We start from the raw sequence: 22598 nt of genomic DNA, 5'->3' as shown, positions 1-22598 counted from the left end.
TAAATACACATTCATCTTTATTATGGATTGCTGGATTTATTTAAACAAAACAAAAATGAAGAGAATATTTTTATGTGATAATAGTTACTTTTCTAGTCGAATAAATATATAAATTAAAAAAAAAAAAACATTGTCAGAAGTGGGATTCGAACCCACGCCCACATTCGTGGACCAGAATACTCTTAATTCTGGTGAAGGAATTATAATTCCTTGAGTCTGGCGCCTTAGACCGCTCGGCCATCCTGACAGATAAAAACTCTCTAATTATCTGTAATTACTATTGTTAGCTATTAAAAAAAAGAAAAAGTAAAAAAAAAAAAATGAATATGCTTTTTTGCAATATGATAGCTTCGGCGACACATTTGCTTAGGATTTTCTGTAAACACAAGCACACACACACACACACACACACACACACACACACACACGCGCGCGCGCGCGCGCGCGCAAACACACACACACACACACACACACACACACACACACACACACACACACACACACACACTAGCATTACGCCCGGCATTGCCCGGTCATAAAATACACTTAAATATATAACCAATTCTCGGTAAATTTGCGCCCACTTTCAAATTACATTGCTTAATATCCGCAAAACAACTTATTTGATGCAACTTTAAATGCGATATTCGTTTTCGGCATACCTGAAAATATTCAAAAGTCGTGATGTAAAGTAAAATGTTAATGTGCAAACTAAGTAAAAATTTATCCAATTCTCTATTGATTATTATATTGTACCCAATAATGCGCAGTGATTTCAAATGTGAATATATATGACTTTATCAACTAGAACGAAACCAAAACATTTACCTCTATTTACTACCATCTGAGCTAATGCCGTACACATGACAATTTACACCAAGTCTAGTCTATCACCTTACGGTCTTTTAGCCAAAGAACTTCAACTTACTCAAAAAACTATACTGACCCACCTGGCCAGCATCTCGCAGGAAAACTAACTGGGCCCTCCACTCACCCATCTTCAAATGTCCATTATTCCTCCTTCAGAAGCAGAATTCTGGCCGCCTCTCTTTCCCATGACTTGAAATCTTTTCACTACTTATTCTGGACTTTGTTGGTGATCACAATTCGACCACCCAGAGGTAGGCTACTCGAGAGTTCAACTGGAAATTAATATCCATTTATCCATCAGTTTTATTTGATCCTAATTCAATCCCAGGCACCGTTGAATCTCCCTGCTATTTTTTAAAAAATAATATGGTACATCGCCTTTCTCAAAAAACAATGGTCTTCTCATTTAATGAGGTACTTAGTTTTTCAAACAAAGAAAATATCTTTTGGGTGGTCTGATTCCAGCCAGAGATATTCTCAATTCCCTGTGCTACACCCTCCTTTGGCCAAGCATCTGTAACCTGCAACGTCTGCCACTCCTATGGACCACCTAAACATGCTATGCAGCATACGTTTACAATTATGCATGACAGTTGTTCCAATCGTAAACCTATATTTTTACCTAAAAATTTGAAGAGCTATGAAGACGTGAGTGGTACCATTAAAACGAGTGACCTTTTGTGCCCCCAAATTTATTTTTCTGCATAGTTACCAACATTCTCAATGCACTTTGCCAGGAAGTCAATGACACATCTCTGCTTCTGACGACCGTCCATGGCAGGATTGCTTTCTTAGAGTCTCACACCGTCAACATCTGCAACATAGAGATGAAACTTACAGGTCGTGAAAGCATGAGAACAATTTACCTTGTCTTTGGTAATATTAATTTGTTGCTTTGCTTATTTATTTATTTATTTTTTTCACGCTTTTTGTGTGTGTGTGGGGGGGTGCTATTGTAAAAGCAATGCCTAAGGGTTTGTTTTTTCTCAAGTTCATTTTAGACGGCTGTTTTCTTTCTCGCTTTAGTTAAACACTTGAAATGGTTTGGTCCGGCATTTTTTTTTTTTTTTTTTTTGCTGACTTTTGTGTGACGGAATGAATTCATATTTATTTATATACAAGTAAATACACATTACAGTTCTGAATTTTTTTTTGGATGACGTATGAATTATTTTCCTGTCAAAATATGACGATTTTTACACCCGAGGAAGGTCGGAGGTTACATCGACCGAAACGTTGTGCAGATAATACTCGAGATGAGAACAATTGTCTCCTTAATCAAAGCGATACAAATAAATACACATTCATCTTTATTATGGATTGCTGGATTTATTTAAACAAAACAAAAATGAAGAGAATATTTTTATGTGATAATAGTTACTTTTCTAGTCGAATAAATATATAAATTAAAAAAAAAAAAAACATTGTCAGAAGTGGGATTCGAACCCACGCCCACATTCGTGGACCAGAATACTCATAATTCTGGTGAAGAAATTATAATTCCTTGAGTCTGGCGCCTTAGACCGCTCGGCCATCCTGACAGATAAAAACTCTCTATTTATCTGTAATTACTATTGTTAGCTATTAAAAAAAAAGAAAAAAGTAAAAAAAAAAAAATGAATATGCTTTTTTGCAATATGATAGCTTCGGCGACACATTCGCTTAGGATTTTCTGTACACACAAACAAAAACACACACACACACACACACACACACACACACACACACACACACACACACACACACACACACACACACACACACACTAGCATTACGCCCGGCATTGCCCGGTCATAAAATACACTTAAATATATAACCAATTCTCGGTAAATTTGCGCCCACTTTCAAATTACATTGCTTAATATCCGCAAAACAACTTATTTGATGCAACTTTAAATGCAATATTCGTTTTCGGCATACCTGAAAATATTCAAAAGTCGTGATGTAAAGTAAAATGTTAATGTGCAAACTAAGTAAAAATTTATCCAATTCTCTATTGATTATTATATTGTACCCAATAATGCGCAGTGATTTCAAATGTGAGTATATATGACTTTATCAACTAGAACGAAACCAAAACATTTACCTCTCTAGTAGTATTTACTATCATCCGAGCTAATGCCGTACACAAGACAATTTACAGCACTATTAATGCTGCAAATTGTCAGCAGCCCTCTGGAAAACAAATTGCCCCCGCCCCCCAGCTTTCACTGTCAATTATTGCTCCTCCAAAAAGAAAATTCTGACCGCCTATCTTTCCCATTACTTGAAATCTTGTCACTACTTATTCTGGACTTTGTTGGTGATCACCATTCGACCACCCAGAAATAGACTACTTGAGATTTCAACCAGAAATTAATATCCATTCATGGGGTTTTATTTTATCCTAATTCAGTCCCGGCCCCCGTTGGGTCTACCTACTAGTTTTTTTGTTTGTTTTTTTTTTAATAATCTGAGACATCACTTTTCTCAAGATAGCATGATCTTCTCATTTAATGAGGTAGTTAATTTTTTGAACAAAGAAAATATCTTTTGGATGGTCTGACTCCAGCCAGAAGTATTCTCAATTGTCTGTGCGACCCCCTCCTTTGGCCAAGCATCTGTCACCTGCAACGTCTGCCACTCCTATGCACCACGTAAACATGCTATGCAGCATACATTTACAATTATGCGTGACAGTTATTCCAATCGTAAACCTATATTTTAACTAAAAATTTGTAGAGCTATGAAGACGTGAGTGGTACCATTAAAACGAGTGACCTTTTTGCCCCAAAATTTATTTTTCTGCATAGTTACCAACATTCTCAATGCACTTTTGCTAGGAAGTCAATGACACATCTCTGCTTCTGACGACCGTCCATGGCAGGATTGCTTTCTTAGAATCTCACACCGTCAACATCTGCAACATAGAGATGAAACTTACAGGTCGTGAAAGCATAAGATAATTTATCTTGCCTTTCGTAATATTCATTTGCTGTTTCGCTTATTTTCTTCTTTTTTTCACGTTTTTTTTATTTTACGCTTTTTTTTTTCTTTGGCTATTGTAAAACCAATGCGCAAGGTTTTTTTTAAGTTCATTTTTAACGGCAGATTTCTTTTTCGTTTTAGTCAAACACTCGAAATGGTTTGGTCCGGCAATTTTCGATTTCTTTCTTTTTTCTTTTTTTTTTTTTCGTTTTGCTGACTTTTGTGTGACGGAATGAATTTATAGTTATTTATATAAAAGTAAATACACATTACAGTTCTGAATTTTTTTAGATGAGGTATGAATTATTTTCCTGTCAAAACATGACGATTTTTACACCCGAGGAAGGTCGGAGGTTACATCGACCGAAACGTTGTGCAGATAACACTCAAGATGAGAACAATTGTCTCCTTAATCAAAGCGATACAAATAAATACACATTCATCTTTATTATGGATTGCTGGATTTATTTAAACAAAACAAAAATGAAGAGAATATTTTTATGTGATAATAGTTACTTTTCTAGTCGAATAAATATATAAATTAAAAAAAAAAAAAACATTGTCAGAAGTGGGATTCGAACCCACGCCCACATTCGTGGACCAGAATACTCATAATTCTGGTGAAGAAATTATAATTCCTTGAGTCTGGCGCCTTAGACCGCTCGGCCATCCTGACAGATAAAAACTCTCTATTTATCTGTAATTACTATTGTTAGCTATTAAAAAAAAAGAAAAAAGTAAAAAAAAAAAAATGAATATGCTTTTTTGCAATATGATAGCTTCGGCGACACATTCGCTTAGGATTTTCTGTACACACAAACAAACACACACACACACACACACACACACACACACACACACACACACACACACACACACACACACACACACTAGCATTACGCCCGGCATTGCCCGGTCATAAAATACACTTAAATATATAACCAATTCTCGGTAAATTTGCGCCCACTTTCAAATTACATTGCTTAATATCCGCAAAACAACTTATTTGATGCAACTTTAAATGCAATATTCGTTTTCGGCATACCTGAAAATATTCAAAAGTCGTGATGTAAAGTAAAATGTTAATGTGCAAACTAAGTAAAAATTTATCCAATTCTCTATTGATTATTATATTGTACCCAATAATGCGCAGTGATTTCAAATGTGAGTATATATGACTTTATCAACTAGAACGAAACCAAAACATTTACCTCTCTAGTAGTATTTACTATCATCCGAGCTAATGCCGTACACAAGACAATTTACAGCACTATTAATGCTGCAAATTGTCAGCAGCCCTCTGGAAAACAAATTGCCCCCGCCCCCCAGCTTTCACTGTCAATTATTGCTCCTCCAAAAAGAAAATTCTGACCGCCTATCTTTCCCATTACTTGAAATCTTGTCACTACTTATTCTGGACTTTGTTGGTGATCACCATTCGACCACCCAGAAATAGACTACTTGAGATTTCAACCAGAAATTAATATCCATTCATGGGGTTTTATTTGATCCTAATTCAGTCCCGGCCCCCGTTGGGTCTACCTACTAGTTTTTTTGTTTGTTTTTTTTTTAATAATCTGAGACATCACTTTTCTCAAGATAGCATGATCTTCTCATTTAATGAGGTAGTTAATTTTTTGAACAAAGAAAATATCTTTTGGATGGTCTGACTCCAGCCAGAAGTATTCTCAATTGTCTGTGCGACCCCCTCCTTTGGCCAAGCATCTGTCACCTGCAACGTCTGCCACTCCTATGCACCACGTAAACATGCTATGCAGCATACATTTACAATTATGCGTGACAGTTATTCCAATCGTAAACCTATATTTTAACTAAAAATTTGTAGAGCTATGAAGACGTGAGTGGTACCATTAAAACGAGTGACCTTTTTGCCCCAAAATTTATTTTTCTGCATAGTTACCAACATTCTCAATGCACTTTTGCTAGGAAGTCAATGACACATCTCTGCTTCTGACGACCGTCCATGGCAGGATTGCTTTCTTAGAATCTCACACCGTCAACATCTGCAACATAGAGATGAAACTTACAGGTCGTGAAAGCATAAGATAATTTATCTTGCCTTTCGTAATATTCATTTGCTGTTTCGCTTATTTTCTTCTTTTTTTCACGTTTTTTTTATTTTACGCTTTTTTTTTTCTTTGGCTATTGTAAAACCAATGCGCAAGGTTTTTTTTAAGTTCATTTTTAACGGCAGATTTCTTTTTCGTTTTAGTCAAACACTCGAAATGGTTTGGTCCGGCAATTTTCGATTTCTTTCTTTTTTCTTTTTTTTTTTTTCGTTTTGCTGACTTTTGTGTGACGGAATGAATTTATAGTTATTTATATAAAAGTAAATACACATTACAGTTCTGAATTTTTTTAGATGAGGTATGAATTATTTTCCTGTCAAAACATGACGATTTTTACACCCGAGGAAGGTCGGAGGTTACATCGACCGAAACGTTGTGCAGATAACACTCAAGATGAGAACAATTGTCTCCTTAATCAAAGCGATACAAATAAATACACATTCATCTTTATTATGGATTGCTGGATTTATTTAAACAAAACAAAAATGAAGAGAATATTTTTATGTGATAATAGTTACTTTTCTAGTCGAATAAATATATAAATTAAAAAAAAAAAAAACATTGTCAGAAGTGGGATTCGAACCCACGCCCACATTCGTGGACCAGAATACTCATAATTCTGGTGAAGAAATTATAATTCCTTGAGTCTGGCGCCTTAGACCGCTCGGCCATCCTGACAGATAAAAACTCTCTATTTATCTGTAATTACTATTGTTAGCTATTAAAAAAAAAGAAAAAAGTAAAAAAAAAAAAATGAATATGCTTTTTTGCAATATGATAGCTTCGGCGACACATTCGCTTAGGATTTTCTGTACACACAAACAAACACACACACACACACACACACACACACACACACACACACACACACACACACTAGCATTACGCCCGGCATTGCCCGGTCATAAAATACACTTAAATATATAACCAATTCTCGGTAAATTTGCGCCCACTTTCAAATTACATTGCTTAATATCCGCAAAACAACTTATTTGATGCAACTTTAAATGCAATATTCGTTTTCGGCATACCTGAAAATATTCAAAAGTCGTGATGTAAAGTAAAATGTTAATGTGCAAACTAAGTAAAAATTTATCCAATTCTCTATTGATTATTATATTGTACCCAATAATGCGCAGTGATTTCAAATGTGAGTATATATGACTTTATCAACTAGAACGAAACCAAAACATTTACCTCTCTAGTAGTATTTACTATCATCCGAGCTAATGCCGTACACAAGACAATTTACAGCACTATTAATGCTGCAAATTGTCAGCAGCCCTCTGGAAAACAAATTGCCCCCGCCCCCCAGCTTTCACTGTCAATTATTGCTCCTCCAAAAAGAAAATTCTGACCGCCTATCTTTCCCATTACTTGAAATCTTGTCACTACTTATTCTGGACTTTGTTGGTGATCACCATTCGACCACCCAGAAATAGACTACTTGAGATTTCAACCAGAAATTAATATCCATTCATGGGGTTTTATTTGATCCTAATTCAGTCCCGGCCCCCGTTGGGTCTACCTACTAGTTTTTTTGTTTGTTTTTTTTTTAATAATCTGAGACATCACTTTTCTCAAGATAGCATGATCTTCTCATTTAATGAGGTAGTTAATTTTTTGAACAAAGAAAATATCTTTTGGATGGTCTGACTCCAGCCAGAAGTATTCTCAATTGTCTGTGCGACCCCCTCCTTTGGCCAAGCATCTGTCACCTGCAACGTCTGCCACTCCTATGCACCACGTAAACATGCTATGCAGCATACATTTACAATTATGCGTGACAGTTATTCCAATTGTAAACCTATATTTTAACTAAAAATTTGTAGAGCTATGAAGACGTGAGTGGTACCATTAAAACGAGTGACCTTTTTGCCCCAAAATTTATTTTTCTGCATAGTTACCAACATTCTCAATGCACTTTTGCTAGGAAGTCAATGACACATCTCTGCTTCTGACGACCGTCCATGGCAGGATTGCTTTCTTAGAATCTCACACCGTCAACATCTGCAACATAGAGATGAAACTTACAGGTCGTGAAAGCATAAGATAATTTATCTTGCCTTTCGTAATATTCATTTGCTGTTTCGCTTATTTTCTTCTTTTTTTCACGTTTTTTTTATTTTACGCTTTTTTTTTTTCTTTGGCTATTGTAAAACCAATGCGCAAGGTTTTTTTTAAGTTCATTTTTAACGGCAGATTTCTTTTTCGTTTTAGTCAAACACTCGAAATGGTTTGGTCCGGCAATTTTCGATTTCTTTCTTTTTTCTTTTTTTTTTTTTCGTTTTGCTGACTTTTGTGTGACGGAATGAATTTATAGTTATTTATATAAAAGTAAATACACATTACAGTTCTGAATTTTTTTAGATGAGGTATGAATTATTTTCCTGTCAAAACATGACGATTTTTACACCCGAGGAAGGTCGGAGGTTACATCGACCGAAACGTTGTGCAGATAACACTCAAGATGAGAACAATTGTCTCCTTAATCAAAGCGATACAAATAAATACACATTCATCTTTATTATGGATTGCTGGATTTATTTAAACAAAACAAAAATGAAGAGAATATTTTTATGTGATAATAGTTACTTTTCTAGTCGAATAAATATATAAATTAAAAAAAAAAAACATTGTCAGAAGTGGGATTCGAACCCACGCCCACATTCGTGGACCAGAATACTCTTAATTCTGGTGAAGGAATTATAATTCCTTGAGTCTGGCGCCTTAGACCGCTCGGCCATCCTGACAGATAAAAACTCTCTAATTATCTGTAATTACTATTGTTAGCTATTAAAAAAAAGAAAAAGTAAAAAAAAAAAAATGAATATGCTTTTTTGCAATATGATAGCTTCGGCGACACATTTGCTTAGGATTTTCTGTAAACACAAGCACACACACACACACACACACGCACACACACACACACACACACACACACACACACACACACACACACACGCGCAAACACACACACACACACACACACACACACACACACACACACACACACACACTAGCATTACGCCCGGCATTGCCCGGTCATAAAATACACTTAAATATATAACCAATTCTCGGTAAATTTGCGCCCACTTTCAAATTACATTGCTTAATATCCGCAAAACAACTTATTTGATGCAACTTTAAATGCGATATTCGTTTTCGGCATACCTGAAAATATTCAAAAGTCGTGATGTAAAGTAAAATGTTAATGTGCAAACTAAGTAAAAATTTATCCAATTCTCTATTGATTATTATATTGTACCCAATAATGCGCAGTGATTTCAAATGTGAATATATATGACTTTATCAACTAGAACGAAACCAAAACATTTACCTCTATTTACTACCATCTGAGCTAATGCCGTACACATGACAATTTACACCAAGTCTAGTCTATCACCTTACGGTCTTTTAGCCAAAGAACTTCAACTTACTCAAAAAACTATACTGACCCACCTGGCCAGCATCTCGCAGGAAAACTAACTGGGCCCTCCACTCACCCATCTTCAAATGTCCATTATTCCTCCTTCAGAAGCAGAATTCTGGCCGCCTCTCTTTCCCATGACTTGAAATCTTTTCACTACTTATTCTGGACTTTGTTGGTGATCACAATTCGACCACCCAGAGGTAGGCTACTCGAGAGTTCAACTGGAAATTAATATCCATTTATCCATCAGTTTTATTTGATCCTAATTCAATCCCAGGCACCGTTGAATCTCCCTGCTATTTTTTAAAAAATAATATGGTACATCGCCTTTCTCAAAAAACAATGGTCTTCTCATTTAATGAGGTACTTAGTTTTTCAAACAAAGAAAATATCTTTTGGGTGGTCTGATTCCAGCCAGAGATATTCTCAATTCCCTGTGCTACACCCTCCTTTGGCCAAGCATCTGTAACCTGCAACGTCTGCCACTCCTATGGACCACCTAAACATGCTATGCAGCATACGTTTACAATTATGCATGACAGTTGTTCCAATCGTAAACCTATATTTTTACCTAAAAATTTGAAGAGCTATGAAGACGTGAGTGGTACCATTAAAACGAGTGACCTTTTGTGCCCCCAAATTTATTTTTCTGCATAGTTACCAACATTCTCAATGCACTTTGCCAGGAAGTCAATGACACATCTCTGCTTCTGACGACCGTCCATGGCAGGATTGCTTTCTTAGAGTCTCACACCGTCAACATCTGCAACATAGAGATGAAACTTACAGGTCGTGAAAGCATGAGAACAATTTACCTTGTCTTTGGTAATATTAATTTGTTGCTTTGCTTATTTATTTATTTATTTTTTTCACGCTTTTTGTGTGTGGGGGGGGGGTGCTATTGTAAAAGCAATGCCTAAGGGTTTGTTTTTTCTCAAGTTCATTTTAGACGGCTGTTTTCTTTCTCGCTTTAGTTAAACACTTGAAATGGTTTGGTCCGGCATTTTTTTTTTTTTTTTTTTGCTGACTTTTGTGTGACGGAATGAATTCATATTTATTTATATACAAGTAAATACACATTACAGTTCTGAATTTTTTTTTGGATGACGTATGAATTATTTTCCTGTCAAAATATGACGATTTTTACACCCGAGGAAGGTCGGAGGTTACATCGACCGAAACGTTGTGCAGATAATACTCGAGATGAGAACAATTGTCTCCTTAATCAAAGCGATACAAATAAATACACATTCATCTTTATTATGGATTGCTGGATTTATTTAAACAAAACAAAAATGAAGAGAATATTTTTATGTGATAATAGATACTTTTCTAGTCGAATAAATATATAAATTAAAAAAAAAAAAAAACATTGTCAGAAGTGGGATTCGAACCCACGCTCACATTCGTGGACCAGAATACTCATAATTCTGGTGAAGAAATTATAATTCCTTGAGTCTGGCGCCTTAGACCGCTCGGCCATCCTGACAGATAAAAACTCTCTATTTATCTGTAATTACTATTGTTAGCTATTAAAAAAAAAGAAAAAAGTAAAAAAATAAAAATGAATATGCTTTTTTGCAATATGATAGCTTCGGCGACACATTCGCTTAGGATTTTCTGTACACACAAACAAACACACACACACACACACACACACACACACACACACACACACACACACACACACACACACACACACACACACACACACACACACACACACACACACACTAGCATTACGCCCGGCATTGTCCGGTCATAAAATACACTTAAATATATAACCAATTCTCGGTAAATTTGCGCCCACTTTCAAATTACATTGCTTAATATCCGCAAAACAACTTATTTGATGCAACTTTAAATGCAATATTCGTTTTCGGCATACCTGAAAATATTCAAAAGTCGTGATGTAAAGTAAAATGTTAATGTGCAAACTAAGTAAAAATTTATCCAATTCTCTATTGATTATTATATTGTACCCAATAATGCACAGTGATTTCAAATGTGAGTATATATGACTTTATCAACTAGAACGAAACCAAAACATTTACCTCTCTAGTAGTATTTACTATCATCCGAGCTAATGCCGTACACAAGACAATTTACAGCACTATTAATGCTGCAAATTGTCAGCAGCCCTCTGGAAAACAAATTGCCCCCGCCCCCCAGCTTTCACTGTCAATTATTGCTCCTCCAAAAAGAAAATTCTGACCGCCTATCTTTCCCATTACTTGAAATCTTGTCACTACTTATTCTGGACTTTGTTGGTGATCACCATTCGACCACCCAGAAATAGACTACTTGAGATTTCAACCAGAAATTAATATCCATTCATGGGGTTTTATTTGATCCTAATTCAGTCCCGGCCCCCGTTGGGTCTACCTACTAGTTTTTTTGTTTGTTTTTTTTTTTAATAATCTGAGACATCACTTTTCTCAAGATAGCATGATCTTCTCATTTAATGAGGTAGTTAATTTTTTGAACAAAGAAAATATCTTTTGGATGGTCTGACTCCAGCCAGAAGTATTCTCAATTGTCTGTGCGACCCCCTCCTTTGGCCAAGCATCTGTCACCTGCAACGTCTGCCACTCCTATGCACCACGTAAACATGCTATGCAGCATACATTTACAATTATGCGTGACAGTTATTCCAATCGTAAACCTATATTTTAACTAAAAATTTGTAGAGCTATGAAGACGTGAGTGGTACCATTAAAACGAGTGACCTTTTTGCCCCAAAATTTATTTTTCTGCATAGTTACCAACATTCTCAATGCACTTTTGCTAGGAAGTCAATGACACATCTCTGCTTCTGACGACCGTCCATGGCAGGATTGCTTTCTTAGAATCTCACACCGTCAACATCTGCAACATAGAGATGAAACTTACAGGTCGTGAAAGCATAAGATAATTTATCTTGCCTTTCGTAATATTCATTTGCTGTTTCGCTTATTTTCTTCTTTTTTTCACGTTTTTTTTATTTTACGCTTTTTTTTTTCTTTGGCTATTGTAAAACCAATGCGCAAGGTTTTTTTTAAGTTCATTTTTAACGGCAGATTTCTTTTTCGTTTTAGTCAAACACTCGAAATGGTTTGGTCCGGCAATTTTCGATTTCTTTCTTTTTTCTTTTTTTTTTTTTCGTTTTGCTGACTTTTGTGTGACGGAATGAATTTATAGTTATTTATATAAAAGTAAATACACATTACAGTTCTGAATTTTTTTAGATGAGGTATGAATTATTTTCCTGTCAAAACATGACGATTTTTACACCCGAGGAAGGTCGGAGGTTACATCGACCGAAACGTTGTGCAGATAACACTCAAGATGAGAACAATTGTCTCCTTAATCAAAGCGATACAAATAAATACACATTCATCTTTATTATGGATTGCTGGATTTATTTAAACAAAACAAAAATGAAGAGAATATTTTTATGTGATAATAGTTACTTTTCTAGTCGAATAAATATATAAATTAAAAAAAAAAAAAAACATTGTCAGAAGTGGGATTCGAACCCACGCCCACATTCGTGGACCAGAATACTCATAATTCTGGTGAAGAAATTATAATTCCTTGAGTCTGGCGCCTTAGACCGCTCGGCCATCCTGACAGATAAAGACTCTCTATTTATCTGTAATTACTATTGTTAGCTATTAAAAAAAAAGAAAAAAGTAAAAAAAAAAAAATGAATATGCTTTTTTGCAATATGATAGCTTCGGCGACACATTCGCTTAGGATTTTCTGTACACACAAACAAACACACACACACACACACACACACACACACACACACACACACACACACACACACACACACACACACACTAGCATTACGCCCGGCATTGCCCGGTCATAAAATACACTTAAATATATAACCAATTCTCGGTAAATTTGCGCCCACTTTCAAATTACATTGCTTAATATCCGCAAAACAACTTATTTGATGCAACTTTAAATGCAATATTCGTTTTCGGCATACCTGAAAATATTCAAAAGTCGTGATGTAAAGTAAAATGTTAATGTGCAAACTAAGTAAAAATTTATCCAATTCTCTATTGATTATTATATTGTACCCAATAATGCGCAGTGATTTCAAATGTGAGTATATATGACTTTATCAACTAGAACGAAACCAAAACATTTACCTCTCTAGTAGTATTTACTATCATCCGAGCTAATGCCGTACACAAGACAATTTACAGCACTATTAATGCTGCAAATTGTCAGCAGCCCTCTGGAAAACAAATTGCCCCCGCCCCCCAGCTTTCACTGTCAATTATTGCTCCTCCAAAAAGAAAATTCTGACCGCCTATCTTTCCCATTACTTGAAATCTTGTCACTACTTATTCTGGACTTTGTTGGTGATCACCATTCGACCACCCAGAAATAGACTACTTGAGATTTCAACCAGAAATTAATATCCATTCATGGGGTTTTATTTGATCCTAATTCAGTCCCGGCCCCCGTTGGGTCTACCTACTAGTTTTTTTGTTTGTTTTTTTTTTAATAATCTGAGACATCACTTTTCTCAAGATAGCATGATCTTCTCATTTAATGAGGTAGTTAATTTTTTGAACAAAGAAAATATCTTTTGGATGGTCTGACTCCAGCCAGAAGTATTCTCAATTGTCTGTGCGACCCCCTCCTTTGGCCAAGCATCTGTCACCTGCAACGTCTGCCACTCCTATGCACCACGTAAACATGCTATGCAGCATACATTTACAATTATGCGTGACAGTTATTCCAATTGTAAACCTATATTTTAACTAAAAATTTGTAGAGCTATGAAGACGTGAGTGGTACCATTAAAACGAGTGACCTTTTTGCCCCAAAATTTATTTTTCTGCATAGTTACCAACATTCTCAATGCACTTTTGCTAGGAAGTCAATGACACATCTCTGCTTCTGACGACCGTCCATGGCAGGATTGCTTTCTTAGAATCTCACACCGTCAACATCTGCAACATAGAGATGAAACTTACAGGTCGTGAAAGCATAAGATAATTTATCTTGCCTTTCGTAATATTCATTTGCTGTTTCGCTTATTTTCTTCTTTTTTTCACGTTTTTTTTTATTTTACGCTTTTTTTTTTTCTTTGGCTATTGTAAAACCAATGCGCAAGGTTTTTTTTAAGTTCATTTTTAACGGCAGATTTCTTTTTCGTTTTAGTCAAACACTCGAAATGGTTTGGTCCGGCAATTTTCGATTTCTTTCTTTTTTCTTTTTTTTTTTTTCGTTTTGCTGACTTTTGTGTGACGGAATGAATTTATAGTTATTTATATAAAAGTAAATACACATTACAGTTCTGAATTTTTTTAGATGAGGTATGAATTATTTTCCTGTCAAAACATGACGATTTTTACACCCGAGGAAGGTCGGAGGTTACATCGACCGAAACGTTGTGCAGATAACACTCAAGATGAGAACAATTGTCTCCTTAATCAAAGCGATACAAATAAATACACATTCATCTTTATTATGGATTGCTGGATTTATTTAAACAAAACAAAAATGAAGAGAATATTTTTATGTGATAATAGTTACTTTTCTAGTCGAATAAATATATAAATTAAAAAAAAAAAACATTGTCAGAAGTGGGATTCGAACCCACGCCCACATTCGTGGACCAGAATACTCTTAATTCTGGTGAAGGAATTATAATTCCTTGAGTCTGGCGCCTTAGACCGCTCGGCCATCCTGACAGATAAAAACTCTCTAATTATCTGTAATTACTATTGTTAGCTATTAAAAAAAAGAAAAAGTAAAAAAAAAAAAATGAATATGCTTTTTTGCAATATGATAGCTTCGGCGACACATTTGCTTAGGATTTTCTGTAAACACAAGCACACACACACACACACACACACGCACACACACACACACACACACACACACACACACACACACACACACGCGCAAACACACACACACACACACACACACACACACACACACACACACACACACACACTAGCATTACGCCCGGCATTGCCCGGTCATAAAATACACTTAAATATATAACCAATTCTCGGTAAATTTGCGCCCACTTTCAAATTACATTGCTTAATATCCGCAAAACAACTTATTTGATGCAACTTTAAATGCGATATTCGTTTTCGGCATACCTGAAAATATTCAAAAGTCGTGATGTAAAGTAAAATGTTAATGTGCAAACTAAGTAAAAATTTATCCAATTCTCTATTGATTATTATATTGTACCCAATAATGCGCAGTGATTTCAAATGTGAATATATATGACTTTATCAACTAGAACGAAACCAAAACATTTACCTCTATTTACTACCATCTGAGCTAATGCCGTACACATGACAATTTACACCAAGTCTAGTCTATCACCTTACGGTCTTTTAGCCAAAGAACTTCAACTTACTCAAAAAACTATACTGACCCACCTGGCCAGCATCTCGCAGGAAAACTAACTGGGCCCTCCACTCACCCATCTTCAAATGTCCATTATTCCTCCTTCAGAAGCAGAATTCTGGCCGCCTCTCTTTCCCATGACTTGAAATCTTTTCACTACTTATTCTGGACTTTGTTGGTGATCACAATTCGACCACCCAGAGGTAGGCTACTCGAGAGTTCAACTGGAAATTAATATCCATTTATCCATCAGTTTTATTTGATCCTAATTCAATCCCAGGCACCGTTGAATCTCCCTGCTATTTTTTAAAAAATAATATGGTACATCGCCTTTCTCAAAAAACAATGGTCTTCTCATTTAATGAGGTACTTAGTTTTTCAAACAAAGAAAATATCTTTTGGGTGGTCTGATTCCAGCCAGAGATATTCTCAATTCCCTGTGCTACACCCTCCTTTGGCCAAGCATCTGTAACCTGCAACGTCTGCCACTCCTATGGACCACCTAAACATGCTATGCAGCATACGTTTACAATTATGCATGACAGTTGTTCCAATCGTAAACCTATATTTTTACCTAAAAATTTGAAGAGCTATGAAGACGTGAGTGGTACCATTAAAACGAGTGACCTTTTGTGCCCCCAAATTTATTTTTCTGCATAGTTACCAACATTCTCAATGCACTTTGCCAGGAAGTCAATGACACATCTCTGCTTCTGACGACCGTCCATGGCAGGATTGCTTTCTTAGAGTCTCACACCGTCAACATCTGCAACATAGAGATGAAACTTACAGGTCGTGAAAGCATGAGAACAATTTACCTTGTCTTTGGTAATATTAATTTGTTGCTTTGCTTATTTATTTATTTATTTTTTTCACGCTTTTTGTGTGTGGGGGGGGGGTGCTATTGTAAAAGCAATGCCTAAGGGTTTGTTTTTTCTCAAGTTCATTTTAGACGGCTGTTTTCTTTCTCGCTTTAGTTAAACACTTGAAATGGTTTGGTCCGGCATTTTTTTTTTTTTTTTTTTGCTGACTTTTGTGTGACGGAATGAATTCATATTTATTTATATACAAGTAAATACACATTACAGTTCTGAATTTTTTTTTGGATGACGTATGAATTATTTTCCTGTCAAAATATGACGATTTTTACACCCGAGGAAGGTCGGAGGTTACATCGACCGAAACGTTGTGCAGATAATACTCGAGATGAGAACAATTGTCTCCTTAATCAAAGCGATACAAATAAATACACATTCATCTTTATTATGGATTGCTGGATTTATTTAAACAAAACAAAAATGAAGAGAATATTTTTATGTGATAATAGATACTTTTCTAGTCGAATAAAAATATATATTTAAAAAAAAAAAAACATTGTCAGAAGTGGGATTCGAACCCACGCCCACATTCGTGGACCAGAATACTCATAATTCTGGTGAAGGAAATATAATTCCTTGAGTCTGGCGCCTTAGACCGCTCGGCCATCCTGACAGACCAGGATGAGGTTGGTATCAGTATTTAATGTTGTTAGTAATTAAAAAAAAAAAAAAGAAGAAAAAAAAAAAACGAACACGCTTGTGGCAATATGATAGCCTCGGCGACACATTTGCTTAGGATTTTCTGCACGCACGCACACACGCGCGCGCGCACGCACACACACACACACACACACACACACACACACACACACACACACACACACACACACACACACACACACACACACACACACTAGCACGACACCCGGCGTTGCCCGGTCGTAAAATACACTTAATATAGAACCAATTCTCGGTAAATTGGCGCACGCTTGCGCGTACAACAACGCCACGACTTATAACATAAAGAATTACATTGCTTAATATCCGGAAAACAGCTTATTTCTGAAAATTTAAATGCAATATTCGTCTTTAGCAGACCTGGAATTCGTAATTTAAAGGAATATTTGTTTTCAGCATACCTTCAAAAGTCGCACTTTAAAAAAGGAAAATGTTAATGTGAAAACCAAGTAAAAATTTATTCAGTTCCCTATTGATTATTATTATATTGTACCCAATAATGAGGAGTGGTTTCAAAAGTGAATATATATGACTTTATCAGCTAGAATTAAAACCAAAACATTTAGCTCTCTAGCAGTATTTACTGCAATCCGAGCTAACGACACATGTCTATCAAACTGAAAAAATGAATACAGGTAAACGTATAAATGTATATTTGTGCATGCATAGAGCATATCGATTCCTTATTGGATATTTTTCCGGCTTAAAACCAAATAGATTTTGTTTCAAATGTCGGAATAATTCATATATCAAGTGTCAAGCCTTTTGACCAAAAGTGAGAGAGTAGTTTGGTAGAGACCATTCTGCAGATATATATATACGGTTATATATATAAAAATATATATATATATATATATATATATATATATATATATATATATATATATATATATATATATATATATATATGAAGGATTTTAATAGCACCGGGGGAAATGCCATTATTGAAATTGAGGACTTTTTTTTTTATTTTTTGATGTTTAATCAATAAGAAATACTACAAAGTCTGAAAATCTAATCTCCAAAACCAGTATGTAGTTTAAATTATTTGAACTGAATGAAGAGGGGAAAACGTATGAAAAAGGGAGATAAAAAGAATTAAATTAACGAAGATATCTTTCGGCCGATTCTTTTCAACTGTAACATCGGCGGGTTTAAGAGATAAAAAAAATAATAATAATATCGAGGTCTAAAGACCAAAATTAACGAATGAGGGGGTGAAATTAATAAATGAAGTTTGGAGAGATGGGGAAGCATTCTCAAACTACACCCATAAGTTCTAGATTATGGGTGTGTTCTTTTTGCTTACACAGAGTTGGTTTTCGTAAAATAATCGTGACCGCTTCGAGAATTTTCAAATGTATTCTCGAGCGGGCTCTGTGTAAAATGGAGAATGCTCCATCCGTGTAACCTCCAGTGCAGACTTGACACTTTAATAAGTGTTCACCAATGGCCGAACTATGAGTATGTAAACGCCCGGGTGTTGGCCATTGTTTGTGCCTACGTATCGAAGGGGGGACATGTTGGAAAATTCTCACCTCCAATCGCTGAATAGTATGTCCCACGTAGTCAGCCTCACACTGACCATGAAATTTGTATACTACCATATTATATTCTGTGGTGGGAATACTATCTTTTCAAAAGGAGGGGAAAGCACTTCTAGTCCCAAACACTGCTCGAACCTTCGTTGCAAAATAGCAACGAGAAACGGCTGTACTAATTCTATGTGAAAACTCTTGGCTTTTAGTGCCAATCCATGGGAGTTTCACCTGTGTGTCTGTATACATTTCCCTACGCAATAACTCAGTCAATTTTTACTCTACAAACTCGAAATTTGATATACAGGGTACTGAGATTTGGGAAAATCGATGTCATCGGTTTTTGGACAGAAATTTGGCGATTAAGGGGTCAAAGTTCAACGATTTGACCTTTGAGAACTCTAACAAACTCCTCCGACAATTTTGGGTCTACGCACTTGAAATTTTAGATATAAGTTCTTTAGACATGGATCTAACTTAATAACTTGATTTGAATCCAAAACAATAAATTTTAAGGGGTCATAATATGGGTCAAAGTTTTTTAAAAAATTGACCTCTTTGGTCTCTTCCAAATTACTCAGACAATTTCTGGTCTAAATTTTTTTAATTTTACATAAAGGGTATTCAGAGATTGGGCAAGCTTTTTAATCAGTTTGGGTCGAAAATTTTTAGTTACCAATATATAAATGTATTACGTATTTCTGTTTGCATGTCTGCCTTAAACTTTCAATAGAGGCGACGGATTTTACCAAGATCAGTATCATTTTAAAGATCGACCTTTCATACGACAAATATCGAAAAATTGGCTAAAAACATTAATATCTTCCCCTTCAACTAGGCACTTTTCTACAGGGGGGGTCACTTTTTTCGCTGATATTTTTAAAAGTTATCCTCTCTAGCCTTAATTTTAAATTGTCTAGCCTTAATTTTAAAAAATGTCGCTTCCGGTTTGGCGGTGGTCGTAACAGCATAAACGTTAGGTTTTACTCCGTTCTTTTCCTTCTTTGCAGTACGGGTTCGAGCCTGCCTTCCTACTACCACTTTTTTTTTTTCTCAACATACACATTCAAACACCCGGGCAACGCCGGGCTTAAATCCTAGTGTATATATATATATATATATATATATATATATATATATATATATATATATATATATATTGGTCTAAGGTGGAGTTTCTGATCTATAAAAGTGAGAATGTGTGTGAGAGAATACTTCTCAACCTATATACTCAACGAATTTTTGATCTACAAACTTTAAATTTGGTATACAGAGTATTTAGACACGTGGAAAACTTTTTAAGCATTTTTCATCCGGGGAAAAAAGGAACTGCTAAGGGGTCAACATTGAAAAATTGATACGTGGGGGGGTCGTCAGATTTTTATCTGTTTGTCAACTGTTTGACGAATGCGCATGCGTGAATCGTTCACGTGACAGATTCGTTATGCTAAGAACAGGTAAATTTGAAAACACTTGTGTCAAGCGGGTCTAATGGTTATCGTACTGGACTCACTGTCATTAGATTTTGGTTTCGATCTCATGTCGAGTTTTTTTTTGTTTTTTTTTTTTGTTTTTTTACTTACAAGAAGTGGACTGTTTAGAAAAAAATATGATACTCGCATAGACATCTCAGTTTTTGTATGAATTAAAATATATTTATGCCTGTTTTACGACCGGGTAACGCCGGACGGCCTGTTAATATTTAAACAAAACAAAACCGAAGCAATTATTCTTCTAGTCGATCATATGCATGATTATACAAAATAAAGATCTAAAAAGTGGACCAGAGTACTCAGAGTTCTGGTTTAGGAAATACAATTCATCGAGTCTGACAGCTTAGACCGCTCGGTCATTCTGACATTGATGTCTATAAGGCTTAATATTGTTACTTTGTTTAAAAGCCACACGTATTTTCATATGAGCGCTCTAGTGACGCAGCTCTTGGTTGTCTTTAGCGTCCCCACCCATCACCACCGAGAGACAGACGTGCTCCACCCCAATCAGATAATTCCCCCAACCACAGTGATGTACCAGGGGGGGGGGGAGTGAAGTTGAAAAGTACTCATAATAATCTTGGGGGGGGGGGATTGTCATTGTCAGTAGCTGCTGTTAACACAGAAAGCATTTATTCTCTACCTGGATCTATGGCACCTTTTAAAGGGACCCATGGTAACAATTTGGGGTTATATTTACGATTACTGTTTCTACTTTACTCCCGGTTTCTTCTTCAATTTTACTTGATATTCTACGGTATCTTTTTCTTGATTATTAAATTTGGTAAATTTTTTATTTCAACTGTGTGCCAGTTGACACGGTTAAGATTCGGATTAAAAATTGTTATAAAAATAAATACAATTTAGGCGCGCAGTATGATTATGATTATGTTGGCGCGTGAAAAATAAAAAATAACTCCCACGCAAATTCCGGCGTGGCGTTATATATTAAATCGACTCAGAACGAGCGGACGTAGTACAGAGCACCCCACGTGATGTTTCCGTCCAATGGGATTTCTCCAAGGACATTTTTCTAAACTTTTCTTTTTAGGCTTGCTGGGAGCCGGTCCAAATAGTATTTAAGCACACACAAACATCAAATCTCGCTCTCATTTTCATTCGGACGTTCCACGCGTGTTACTATCACTCTTCCATTTTTACCGCTCCACACGCTTCATACAATTTCACAGGCGAACATTACCTATTGCCTCTCTTAACATGTTTTAACATATGAACAGTTCAACAAAAAAAGACATTCTCCTTTTTTTATACGAACACTTAAAAAGGACTTCTGAACTCATTATAACGAGAATTATATTTTATTTGTTAATGGTTGGTTTCTGTTAATAAACCTCTGTTGAGGCTTAAATCCTAGTGTATATATATATATATATATTTTTTTTTTTTTTTTTTTTTTTTTTTTTTTATTACATTTTCACCCCAAACAAGGCAAATTGCCACTTTGGTGTAGGGGGCTACTATCAGGGGCAACAACTACTGGGGTACTATGTAGGGATTTGGGCAGCAAGGTGTCGGTTCACGTTACACTTGAACTTCTGCACGTCAGTACTGTTGGGGAAGCAGGGACCTGGAATGGAATTCCAGAGTCTTGCGGTTCTGGGGAAGAAACTATTGGAGTAAAAAGATCTTTTACATCTAGGGACCTCTACAGTGTGGGGGTGGGATCTAGTAGCCTGTCGGGTTTGTCGAGGGTGCTCGCGTCGTGGGGGCACAAGTGATTGCAGTTCATCAGAGCATTCACCACTAAAATACTTGTAGAACAGGCAGAGGGATGCAACATTTCGTCGATGGGACAGAGGCTGAAGCTTAGATGCCAGTTCAGGGCCTATCAGATTTGCGACTCTCTTTTGAACCTTGTCAAGGAGCGAGAGACTAGTAGCAGATGCACCAGCCCAGATGTGGCAGCAATACTCCATACATGGGCGAATGGTGGCCTTATAGAGGTACAGGATACTTTCGGGTGTTAGTAGTTTTCTAGCACGGTAGAGAGAGCCCACCTTTCTTGCAGCGGCCCTGGCAATGCCTTCAATGTAATTGTTCCAACTCATGTTTCCTGTGAACGTTAGGCCAAGGAGTTTGAAAGATGGACTCTCAGATAAAGAGTCGTTGGCCATTGCTATTGGTGGTAGAGAGGGTTTCTTGTAATTATTGAATGAAACTAGTTTAGTCTTGGCAGCATTGAACGCGACCAACCACTTTTGTCCCCATTCCACTACAGATTGGAGGTCTTCCTCTAGTGTTTCTGC

At 36.1% G+C, this 22598-nt stretch overlaps 9 non-coding genes across 9 annotated transcripts; all 9 read right to left on the bottom strand.

Moving 5' to 3' along the window:
* Positions 1–131: 131 nt before the first annotated feature.
* Trnal-caa (transfer RNA leucine (anticodon CAA)) lies at positions 132–247 on the bottom strand. Its single transcript has 2 exons — positions 210–247; positions 132–177 (listed from the first exon to the last, which is right to left on the bottom strand). It is a non-coding gene; the product is annotated as a tRNA-Leu (tRNA).
* Positions 248–2295: 2048 nt separating this feature from the next.
* On the bottom strand, positions 2296–2411 carry Trnal-caa (transfer RNA leucine (anticodon CAA)). Its single transcript has 2 exons — positions 2374–2411; positions 2296–2341 (listed from the first exon to the last, which is right to left on the bottom strand). It is a non-coding gene; the product is annotated as a tRNA-Leu (tRNA).
* A 1986-nt stretch (positions 2412–4397) lies between these two features.
* Positions 4398–4513, bottom strand: Trnal-caa (transfer RNA leucine (anticodon CAA)). The gene is made up of 2 exons: positions 4476–4513; positions 4398–4443 (listed from the first exon to the last, which is right to left on the bottom strand). It is a non-coding gene; the product is annotated as a tRNA-Leu (tRNA).
* Positions 4514–6489: 1976 nt separating this feature from the next.
* Trnal-caa (transfer RNA leucine (anticodon CAA)) lies at positions 6490–6605 on the bottom strand. Its single transcript has 2 exons — positions 6568–6605; positions 6490–6535 (listed from the first exon to the last, which is right to left on the bottom strand). It is a non-coding gene; the product is annotated as a tRNA-Leu (tRNA).
* A 1959-nt stretch (positions 6606–8564) lies between these two features.
* Positions 8565–8680, bottom strand: Trnal-caa (transfer RNA leucine (anticodon CAA)). The gene is made up of 2 exons: positions 8643–8680; positions 8565–8610 (listed from the first exon to the last, which is right to left on the bottom strand). It is a non-coding gene; the product is annotated as a tRNA-Leu (tRNA).
* Positions 8681–10733: 2053 nt separating this feature from the next.
* Positions 10734–10849, bottom strand: Trnal-caa (transfer RNA leucine (anticodon CAA)). Its single transcript has 2 exons — positions 10812–10849; positions 10734–10779 (listed from the first exon to the last, which is right to left on the bottom strand). It is a non-coding gene; the product is annotated as a tRNA-Leu (tRNA).
* Positions 10850–12857: 2008 nt separating this feature from the next.
* Positions 12858–12973, bottom strand: Trnal-caa (transfer RNA leucine (anticodon CAA)). The gene is made up of 2 exons: positions 12936–12973; positions 12858–12903 (listed from the first exon to the last, which is right to left on the bottom strand). It is a non-coding gene; the product is annotated as a tRNA-Leu (tRNA).
* A 1976-nt stretch (positions 12974–14949) lies between these two features.
* Trnal-caa (transfer RNA leucine (anticodon CAA)) lies at positions 14950–15065 on the bottom strand. The gene is made up of 2 exons: positions 15028–15065; positions 14950–14995 (listed from the first exon to the last, which is right to left on the bottom strand). It is a non-coding gene; the product is annotated as a tRNA-Leu (tRNA).
* Positions 15066–17119: 2054 nt separating this feature from the next.
* On the bottom strand, positions 17120–17235 carry Trnal-caa (transfer RNA leucine (anticodon CAA)). The gene is made up of 2 exons: positions 17198–17235; positions 17120–17165 (listed from the first exon to the last, which is right to left on the bottom strand). It is a non-coding gene; the product is annotated as a tRNA-Leu (tRNA).
* Between the last annotated feature and the right edge of the window lie 5363 nt (positions 17236–22598).

This window comes from Euprymna scolopes, chromosome 40 (genome assembly GCF_053919585.1).
Source record: "Euprymna scolopes isolate OS-2025 chromosome 40, ASM5391958v1, whole genome shotgun sequence".
Classification (NCBI taxonomy): Eukaryota; Metazoa; Mollusca; class Cephalopoda; order Sepiida; family Sepiolidae; genus Euprymna; species Euprymna scolopes.
This window is presented reverse-complemented; position numbering and strand designations above follow the sequence as displayed.